This window comes from Triticum urartu, chromosome 1 (genome assembly GCF_003073215.2).
Source record: "Triticum urartu cultivar G1812 chromosome 1, Tu2.1, whole genome shotgun sequence".
Lineage (NCBI taxonomy): Eukaryota > Viridiplantae > Streptophyta > Magnoliopsida > Poales > Poaceae > Triticum > Triticum urartu.
Window position 1 is genome coordinate 336,120,509 of NC_053022.1, and position 11,813 is coordinate 336,132,321.

Genomic DNA, 11,813 nt, shown 5'->3' on the forward strand with positions numbered 1-11,813 from the left:
GAGTGGCTCGCCAATGTCGTCATGGTTCTCAAGAAAGATGATTCACTCCATATGTGTATTGACTTCAAGCATATCAATCGGGACTGCCCGAAAGATCACTTCCCTCTCCCCCGCATCGATCAAATAGTCGACTCGACTGCGGAATGTGAGCGATTGTCCTTTCTGGCCACGTACTCCGGGTATCATTAGATCCGACTGTATGGACCCGATGAAATAAAAACAGCTTTTATCACCCCATTCGGGTGCTTTTGCTTCGTTACCATGCCCTTTGGTCTCAAGAATGCTGGTGCCACATTCATGCGCGTGATACAAAAGTGCCTACTCACTCAAATCAGTCGGAATGTGGAAGCGTGCATGGATGACATCGTGGTTAGGTCGCGTAAAGGTTCCGACCTGCTGACTGACCTCGTTGAAACCTTTGCCAACCTGAGAAGATATGATATCAAGCTTAACCCGTCAAAGTGTACATTCGGAGTTCTAGGTGGAAAGTTACTTAGTTTCCTCGTTTTCGAACATGGGATCGATGCTAACCTAGAGAAAGTTGGCGCAATACTCAGAATGAAAAGCCCTGTGCGCATACACGACGTTCGGAATCTTACTGGTTGTTTGGCCGCCTTGAGTCGGTTCATCTCTCATCTCGGTGAAAAGGCATTGCCTCTTTACCGATTGATGAAGAAATGTGACAAATTTGAGTGGACTCCTGAAGCTGACGCAGCGTTCGCAGAGCTCAAAACCTTGCTTTCCACCTAGCCGGTGCTCGCTGCTCCAATCAACAAAGAGCCTTTACTGCTTTATATTGCAGCCACTGGACAAGTTGTCAGTACAGTACTCACGGTCGAGCGGGAAGAAGAAGGTAAAGCCTATAAGGTTCAATGCCTAGTGTACTATATCTCTGAAGTCTTAACTCCGTCCAAGCAGAGATATCCGCATTATCAGAAGCTTATCTATGGAATTTACTTGACTTCGAAGAAGGTTGCACACTATTTCTCAGATCACTCTATCATAGTCGTCAGTGATGCTCCATTGTCAGAAATTTTGAACAACAGAGGTGCAACTGGTCGAGTGGCAAAATGGGCGATTGAACTCCTTCCGTTGGATATCAAGTTTGAGGCAAAGAAAGCAATCAAGTCCGAGGCAATGGCAGATTTCCTAGTCGAGTGGATTGAACAACAGCAACCGACTCAAGTCCACTCAGAACATTGGACTATGTTTTTTGATGGATCCAAGATGTTGAATGGTTCTGGCGCCGGAGTAGTCCTGGTTTCTTTGCGAGGTGACAAACTTAGTTATGTCCTTCAGATTCACTTTGATTCCTCTAACAATGAAGCTTAATACGAAGCACTTCTATATGGGTTGCGAATGGCCATTTCACTCGACGTCCGTCGCCTAATGGTCTACAGTGACTCAGATTTGGTAGTCAATCAAGTGATGAAGGAGTGGGACGTCATAAGCCCAGCTATGACTAGTTATTGCAATGCAGTAAGAAAGCTGGAAAAGAAGTTTGAAGGGCTAGAGCTCCACCACATTCCCCAACTGAAGACCCAGGCAGCGGATGACCTAGCAAAAATAGGTTCCAAGCGGGAGCCCATTCCCAGCAATGTGTTTTTGGAGCATCTTCACACGCCATTAGTTCAAGAGGATCCCTTCACAGAAGAACCCCCGCAACCTAAGAGTTCTACCGATCCGACTGAAGTTGAAATCCCAGCCGTGGTCGACCTAGTCATGGAAGTTTTGGTCGTCATTCCTGACTGGACAATGTCATATATCGCATATATTCTTAGGAAAGAACTGCCAGAAGACGAAGACGAAGCACGACAGATTGTCCGTCGATCTAAATTCTTCACCGTGATAAGTGGTCAACTATACAGGGAAAGTCTGAATGGAGTTGCCCAGCGATGCATTACCCCAGAGGAGGGTCGAATGATTCTTAATGATATCCACTTGGGGACCTGTGGTCACCATGTGTCCTCTCGGAAAATCGTGGCCAAAGCATACCGAGCAAGTTTTTATTGGTCGCGAGCAAATGAAATGGCAAAGGAAATAGTCCACAAGTGTGAAGGGTGTCAATTCTACTCCAACATTTCTCACAAGCCCGCTTCAGCCTTGAAGACCATTCCACTCGTCTGCCCATTTGCTGTTTGGGGGTTGGATATGGTTGGGCCCTTGAGGACTGGCAGAAGTGGTTTCACCCACTTGCTTGTTGCAGTCGACAAGTTCACTAAATGGATTGAAGCCAAACACATCAAGAATCTCGATTCGAGAACCGTCGTCAGCTTCATCAGAGAGTTAACATTCAGACATGGAGTCCCACATAGCATCATCACGGACAACGGTTCAAACTTTGATTCAGATGAGTTCAGAGATTTCTGCGCCTCCCAGGGCACCCGGGTCAACTACGCTTCAGTTGCTCACCCTCAGTTGAATGGAAAAGCAGAAAGAGCAGATGGTCTGATCTTACAAGGGTTGAAGCCCAGATTGATGCGAGACCTCAAACATGCGGCTGGCGCCTGGGTAGATGAGTTACCATCAGTGTTGTGGGGCCTGAGAATGATGCCAAATCGATCGACTGGCCGGACTCCCTTCTTCCTGGTTTATGGAGCCGAGGCCGTGCTGCCGACTGATTTACTCCATAATGCCCCGCGAGTGGAGCTCTTCTCAGAGGCAGAAGCAGAACAAGCCCGTCAAGACATTGTTGATCTTTTAGAAGAAGAAGAGAGAGAGAGAGAGATGGCCCTTTATTATGCACTTTTATATTATTTTTGGGACTAACCTATTAACCCAGAGCCCAGTGCCAGTTTCTGTTTTTCCCCTTGTTTCAGTGTTTCACAGAAAAGGAATATCAAACGGAGTCCAAACGGAATGAAACCTTCGGGAGCGTGATTTTTGGAATGAACGTGATCCAGGAGACTTGGAGTTGAAGTCAAGGAAGCATCGAGATGGCCATGAGGCAGGGAGGCACGCCTGCCCCCCTGTGGGCGCCCCCACCCTCGTGGCCCCCTCGTGGCTGCCCTGACCGACTTATTTCGCCTATATATATATCCATATACCCTAAAAACATCAAAGAGCAGAATAGATCGGGAGTTCCGCCGCCAGAAACCTCCGTAGCCACCGAAAACCAATCTAGACTCATTTCGGCACCCTACCGGAGCGGGGAGTCCCTCTCCGGTGGCCATATTCATCATCTTGGTGCTCTCCATGACGAGGAGGGAGTAGTTGTCCCTCGGGGCTGAGGGTATGTACCAGTAGCTATGTGTTTGATCTCTCTCTCTCGTGTTCTTGAGGTGATACGATCTTGATGTATCGCGAGCTTTGCTATTATAGTTGGATCTTATGATGTTTCTCCCCCTCTACTCTCTTGTGATGAACTGAGTTTTCCCTTTGAAGTTATCTGTGGTGACAATGGGATATCATGTGATCCACTTGATGTATGTTTTGGTAATCAACTTGCGAGTTCCATGACCACGTGAACTTATGCATAGGGGTTGGCACACGTTTTCGTCTTGACTCTCCGGTAGAAACTTTGGGGCACTCTTTGAAGTTCTTTGTGTTGGTTAAATAGATGAATCTGAGATTGTGTGATGCATATCGTATAATCATACCCACGGATACTTGAGGTGACATTGGAGTATCTAGGTGACATTAGGGTTTTGGTTGATTTGTGTCTTAAGGTGTTATTCTAGTACGAACTCTATGATAGATTGAACGGAAAGAATAGCTTGATGTTATTTTACTGCGGACTCTTGAATAGATCGATCAGAAAGGATAACTTTGAGGTGGTTTCGTACCCTACCATAATCTCTTCATTTGTTCTCCTCTATTAGTGACTTTGGAGTGACACTTTGTTGCATGTTGAGGGATAGTTATATGATCCAATTATGTTATTATTGTTGAGAGAACTTGCACTAGTGAAAGTATGAACCATAGGCCTTGTTTCAACGCATTGCAATACCGTTTGTGCTCACTTTTATCATTAGTTACCTTGCTGTTTTTATATTTTCAGATTACAAAAACCATTATCTACTATCCATATTGCACTTGTATCACCATCTCTTCGCCGAACTAGTGCACCTATACAATTTACCATTGTATTGGGTGTGTTGGGGACACAAGAGACTCTTTGTTATTTGGTTGCATGGTTGTTTAAGAGAGACCATCTTCATCCTACGCCTCCCATGGATTGATAAACCTTAGGTCATCCACTTGAGGGAAATTTGCTACTGTCCTACAAACCTCTGCACTTGGAGGCCCAACAACGTCTACAAGAAGAAGGTTGTGTGGTAGACATATATCAGGCCCTGATCGGGTCGACCATTTATCAGCAAGACCTTTGTTGATTCCATGCTAGGAATGTAAGAGGTCGAGCATTTCAGGAGGGAGACCTGGTTCTCCGAGTGGATCAGCAACGTCCACACAAGCTTGCTCCTGCCTGGGAGGGCCCCTTCATCATCACCAAAGTGCTCCACAATGGTGCATATCACCTGTACGATGTGGAACACAAGAAAGACGAGCCGCGTGCCTGGAATGCGGAGCTTCTCCGCCATTTTAATACTTAAGCATTCAGACTATCGAGATGTAATAAGAAGTACCTTTCAGTTTGTTTATCGAAGACATGGTTTTGCATTCTCCTCAATGATTGTTATTACTTATGCATGTGTCCAAAATCCCCTAGTGGGTGACTTAGCCGCGAATCTGATTCGCCTAAGTTTCAAAAACAAAATCCCACTGAGTGAGGGGCAATCCTCTCACTCGGGGGCTTAGCTGTGAATCCGATTCGCCTAAGTTTAAAAAATCCTACTAAGTGGAGAGAAATCTTCCCACTCAGGGGCTTAGCTGTAGTCCCATACTCGCCTAAGTTTAAAAAATCCTACCGAGTGGAGAGTAGTCCTCCCACTCGGGGGCTTAGCTACAGTCCCATACTCGCCTAAGTTTTAAAAATCCTACCGAGTGGAGAGCACTCCCCCCACTCGGGGGCTTAGTTGCAGTCCCGTACTCACCTAAGTTTAAAAATCCTACCGAGTGGAGAGCAATCCTTCCACTCGGGGGCTTAGCTGCAGTCTCGTACTCGCCTAAGTTTAAAAAATCCTACCGACTGGAGAGCAATCCTCCCACTCGGGGGCTTAACCGCAGTCCCGTACTCGCCTAAGTTTAAAAATCCTACCGAGTGGAGAGCAATCCTCCTACTCGGGGGCTTAGCTGCAGTCTCGTACTCGCCTAAGTTTAAAAAATTCCTACCGAGTGGAGAGCAATCCTCCCACTCGGGGGCTTAGCTGCAATCTCGTACTCGCCTAAGTTTCAAAAATCCTACCGAGCGGGGAGCAATCCTCGCACTCGGGGGCTTGGCTGCAGTCTCGTACTCGCTTAAGTTTCAAACACGCTCCGTCCTTATCCGCAAGGACGACGAGGGGCAGGTCGACCGCGACCTTATCCTCGGAGCTGCGACACAAATAGAATGTCCGCTCCATCCTTATCCGCAAGGACGACGAGGTGCAGGTCGACCGCGACCTTATCCTCGGAGCTGCAGCACAAATACAATGTCCGCTCCATCCTTATCCGTAAGGACGACAAGGTGCAGGTCGACCGTGGCCTTGTTCTCAGAGTTGTGGCACAAGTACAATGTGCGCTCCATCCCGATCCGCAAGGACGACGAGGTGCAGGTCATGGACGGCACTGAGTGCCCTAGTTCATGATCCACTCGACTAAGCTGCACCACAGAGTCAGTAGCAACTCAGACTAAAGAATCAAATTCCACTCAGAGCCAAGAGATTCAAAAACAACAAAGTTTAGATAAATCCTACGAGGTTCCACACAACAGATTAAAGTACTCGGGCATCCGACCCGAAGGAGTTTTAACAGTTACAAAACCACTCGGCATACTAAGGCAAATTTAATAAGATCATAAAAGTTTGTTCACTCCGCAGGAGGGGGCCTGGCAGGCTCGACGAACTCATCCAGGTCGATTCCATCTGCAATTCGAGTAGCGGTAGCAATGAAGGTCTCCATGAAAGACTGGATGTCAAGTCTCTTGGCGTTGGCAACCTTGATTGCTGCTAGCTTTTCTTACTTAGCCTCCTTGCAATGGACTCGAACAAGTGACAGAGCTACGTCAGCACCGCATCGAGCAGACGACTTCTTCCATTCCTGCACTCGACCAGGAATCTCATTAAGTCGAGTCATCAAGGACTCGAGGTCATTTTGGAGCGTCTCCTTTAGCCAAAGCGCCATGTTGATCCGTGACACCGCAACCTTCAGGCGAGCGAGGTAGTCTGTGACAATGGCAAGACGGGATTCCAGTCGGAGCACGTTCATAGCAGCTTCATCATTGACAGGGGAATTGATGGGGTCCAAGCTCGTCTCGATTTTCCCATTTTCATCCTCAAAGTTGATAGAAGTCTGCAATCACAAAGAGCTAATGAGTCGACCGATTTGTGGTGACTTGACGACACCAAAACAGACGGACAAGGAAGATACCTTCAAGCATAAGGAATAACTTCTTGGCAAGTGCTCCCAGATAGGCCTCCAGGTCACTTCTCTTACGAGAAATGCCTTCAATCTTGTCGTTCAAAGCAACCTTGTCTTTCTTCAGACAGGTCACTTCTCAATTGGCCTCGGCAAGAGACGTCTTCAACTTGGTATTGTCTTCCTCGAGCGCCCCAACTGAAGCTAGCTTCTTATCGGCCAGTGTTGTTTTTTCCTGAGCATCCTTTTGCGTTGCGGCAAGATCAAGATCCTTCTGTGCCAGAGCCTGTCTCATTTTCTCTAAAAATATATATACAAAAAAAAGCACTCGGTTTAGAGAGATGAATGAAGAGGCGACTAGAGGAACAATCCAATTACACAGTCGACAAGTTGTTACCTTCCATACCAGCTGCTTCGTCTTTGGCCTTCTGCAAGTTTTGCTTGGCCAAGTCCAGGTCAAGGTTGAGCAGCCTCCGCTTCTCTTCAAATTTAGAAAACTTGGAGATGAGCTCACAAGATTTCTGAAGTTAGTAAAAGTTGCATCAGCGGACATAATTGAAGATTATTCGCTTCCGAGTGAAAAGAACTCTAAGACTACCGCAGAATCAAACATTCAATAGTAGTCTCAGGGACTACACCCAGTAGGTGCACTTAGTGTGCCCCCACTGGTCCAGATTCCACTCGACATGGTCTGCCCAGACTAAGTGGAAAGAGAAAAAAGAGAAAAGAAAAAAGAAAATGGCAACAGTTATTCTCAGACCCCAACTGACTGCCTACAGTCGACCGTGGTCTCCGGGACTACACCCAGTGGGTGCACTCAGCGTTCCCCCACTGGTTCAGGTTCCACTCGACATGGTCTGCCCAGACCGAGTGGAAGAACCGAACAACAAGATATTTTGATAAAGTCCCCCGCTGAATCACACATTCGACAGTGGCCTCGGGGACTACACCCAGGGGTGCACTCTATGTGCCCCCACTAGTCCAAAACTACAATTGACATAACCTAGTCGACTCGACTGGAAGAACTACTCAGCATAAATTGAAACACCCAGTGGGTGTACAGATGCGGAAAATAGACCGACAACTAGATGCACAACGAAAAGTTTTCGGGTAGCATATCCTAACAGAACAAGTGTCAAGATAGGAGTTCATTCGGAAACCAACTTACTTGGACATTGGCTCGGAGGGCTGCACTGGCATCATAGGCAGCTTGACTGTTCTCGTGCACTGTCTTCACCCGCTCCATCATCAGGCCCGCTTGGCGTATGGCTTCTATAGCAGCGCTTGCCTAGTCCTCCGATGAAGAATGGAGACGGTGGTCTAGTCACGGCTGCTTGAGAATCTGAGGCATGGTGTTGGACAGATGAAGCAGGGACTGGCACAGTCGACGATGAAGGGCGTTCACTCGACACTGGAACAACAAAGGTAACAGAAGCCCGGTTCACGTCTCCAGGCTGTTGAATCACTGGCTCCGTCACCAGCACCGATTGGGACGTCTGGCCAACGGATGCCTTCTTGCTCGAAGCCCTGCCCCTCCTTCCCATGGCCCTCTATGTCACGTCTTCGTCATCATCTGGAAGTTCAATGAAATTGGGTTGAAAGTGCGTTATATCGACTAGAGGGGGGTGAATAGGCGATTTTTATGAAATTCTTCACTGAGGAATTTGCCGGTGAGGAAATTCCATAGCGAAGAACTACTAGCAGCGGAATAAGTACTCAAAAGTAAACATAACTGAACACAGGCATAGTCATCATGATGAAATGAAGACAGGCACAGAGTACAGGAAGCGTAAGCACAGGATAACACAGGATGAAGACAAACAGACTGAAGAAATTGAACTGAGGAAATTGAGAAAGTCTTCAGACAAAGTCTTCAAACACAGATATGAACAAGCACACAACACAGTTATGAAGAAATGAAAGAGTTGAAGAAAAAGAACCAGTAAGCTTGGTGAAGACAACGATTTGGTACACCAGTTCCAACTGTTGTCTCAGTTGTACGTCTGGTTGGAGCGGCTGAGTATTTAAACTCAAGGGCACACAGTCCCGGACACCCAGTCCTAAACACGCAGCTCAGGACACCAAGTCCTCACCGTATTCTCCTTGAACTAAGGTCACACAGACCTCGTCCAATCACTCATGGTAAGTCTTCAGGTGACTTCCAAACCTTCACAAACTTGGTCACTCGGCGATCCACAATTCCTCTTGGATGCTCTAGACCTTGACGCCTAACCGTCTGGAAGAAGCATAGTCTTCAAAGGTAACAAGCGTCGAATCCACTCAGGATCAATCTCTTCAGTGATGCTCAATCACTCGGGGTTTGTAGGTGTTTGGGTTTTGGGTTTTTGGTTTTTCCTCACTTGATGATTTTTGCTCAAAGTGCTCAGAGGATGGGTTGCTCTCAAATGACAAGTGTCAGTTTCTCTCGGAGCAGCCAACCAGCTAGTGGTTGTAGGGGGCGGCTATTTATAGCCTAGGGAGCAGCCCGACATGATAAGACATAAGTGCCCTTCAATGATATGACCATTAGGTGGATAGATATTTTGGGACAGCTGGCGCATAGCACAGCAACGGTCGGAATTTTGAGTAGCAAAATCCTCAGGGCTATCATGTTCCTCACTGTGTAGGCAATCCGCACTGACGAATTCCTAACTCCTCAGTCAGAATAAATTCCTCAGAGACCAGAAGAACTTCGTCTCTGTCACTGTAGAATATGACTGGACTGTATGAGATTTCCAAAGGCTTCACTCGAAGGGATTGGTAGGTGTAGGATTTTAAGTTGAGCATCACATGGAAATTTTTCCTTAGTATTTCCTCGACCCCCTTTAACAGTATGGTGTTTCCTATGACTCAAGAAAGAGAAAATAAAACTACGAAAACATAAGTCTTCACGCTTCATGTTCCTCAAATGAATACCAAGTCTTCAAGGTCACACCAATTTCTTCACTTTCAAAGTCTTCAGAAAGTCTTTTCAGAAATTCAAAGTCTTCTGTCGAAGAACTTCATTTTTAGGAGTCAACTTTCTCTGTAAATATCAAACTCCTCATAGACTTATAGACCTGTGTACACTCACAAACGCATTAGTCCCTTAACCTATAAGTATTCAATACACCAAAATCACTAAGGGGCACTAGATGCACTTACAATCTCCCCCTTTTTGGTGATTCATGACAATATAGGTTAAGTTTTCAACGGGGATAAACATATGAAGTGTAAATACTGATATTGAGGAATTTGATTGCAAGATATAGAAGAACTCCCCCTGAATATGTGCATGGTGAGGTATTTGCTTTTGAAGCATTGCACACTTGAAGAGTAGAATCATGGAGATCTCCCCCTATATCTTGTAATTTATACATGCATTTGACATATCATTATGAAGAATTTGAAATGCATCATGAAATATGGTGACTGGTGTAATTCATCATGCGTGCATTAGCATATATGAGGAATAAGCATGCAGAAAAACATATCAAAAGTATCAGAGCACCATCAGGTTTAAGTTTACAACTCGATCCAATAAAGTCTCAGAAGAATGAGAGTTGTAACTTCAAAAGAAATGCCGATATAGAAAGACCCGCTTGAAGACTTGTAAGTGCATCTAGTGCCCCTTAGTGATTTTGGTGTATTGAAGACTTATAGGTTAAGGGACTAATGTGTGTGTGAGTGTACACAGGTCTATAAGTCTATGAGGAGTTTGATATTTACAGGAAAAGTCGACCCCTAAAAATGAATATCTTCAACTGAAGATTTTGGTATTTCTGAAGACTTTCATGAAGACTTTGAAAGTGAAGAAATTGGTGTGTCCGTGAAGACTTGATATTCATGCGAGAAATATGAAGCTTGAAGACTTTCGTGTTCATAGTTTTGTTTTTCTCTTTCTTGAGTCATAGGAAACACCGTACTGTTAAAGGGGGTCGAGGAAATACTAAGGAAAAATTTCGATGTGATGCTCAACTCAAAATCCTACACCTACCAATCCCTTCGAGTGAAGCCATTGGAAATCTCATACAGTTCAGTCAATTTCTTCAGTGACAGAGACGAAGTTCTTCTGGTCTCTGAGGAGTTAGGAATTCGCCAGTGCGGATTGCCTACACAGTGAGGAACATGATAGCCCTGAGGATTTTGCTACTCAAAATTCCGACCATTGCTGTGCTATGCGCCAGCTGTCCCAAAATATCTATCCACCTAACGGTCATATCATTGAAGGGTCGGGCTGCTCCCTAGGTTATAAATAGCCGCCCCCTACAACCACTAGCTGGTTGGCTGCTCCAAGAGAAACTGACACTTGTCATTTGAGAGCAACCCATCCTCCGAGGACTTTGAGCGAAAATCATCAAGTGAGGAAAAACCAAAAACCCAAAACCCAAACACCTACAAACCCCAAGTGATTGAGCATCACTGAAGAGATTGATCCTGAGTGGATCCGACGCTTGTTACCTTTGAAGAATGTGCTTCTTCCAGACGGTTAGGCGTCATGGTCTAGAGCATCCAAGAGGAATTGTGGATCGCCGAGTGACCAAGTTTGTGAAGGTTTGGAAGTCGCCTAAAGACTTACCACGAGTGATTGGATGAGGTTTGTGTGACCTTAGTTCAAGGAGAATACGGTGAAGAATGGTTGTTTTGGACTAAGTGTCCTTGACTGGGTGTCCTGGACTGTGTGTCCTCGAGTTTAAATACTCAGACGCTCCAACCAGAGGTACAACTGAGACAGCAGTTGGAACTGGTCTACCAAATCATTGTCTTCACCGAGCTTACTGGTTCTATTTCCTCAACTCTTTCATTTCCTCATATCTATGTTGTTTGTTTGTTCATATCTGTGTTTGAAGACTTTGACTGAAGACTTTCTCAATTTCCTCAGTTCAATTTCTTCAGTCTGTTTGTCTTCATCCTATGTTATCCTATGATTACGCTTCCTGTACTCTGTGCCTGTCTTCACTTCATCATGATGACTATGCTTGTATTCTGTTATGTTTACCTTTGAGTACTTATTCCGCTGCTAGTAGTTCTTCGCTAACGAATTTCCTCACCGGCAAATTCCTCAGTGAAGAATTTCATAAAAATCGCCTATTCACGCCCTCTAGTCGATATAACGCACTTTCAATTGGTATCAGAGCAAGGTACTCCCTTGTTCTGTGTGATTTTGGTTTAACCGCCTAGAGTTTTAGTTATGTCGACCGCAGGTATGACGAAGGTGACATGCCCCATCTTTGGCGGTCACGAGTATCCCAAGTGGAAGGCCATGATGAAGAAACGCCTCATGGCGATGAACAACGAGTTATGGACCGTCACTGAGATTGGCCTGACTGATCTGTGCAAGATGGCGGATGCTGATGACATTCGCAAGTATACTCTTC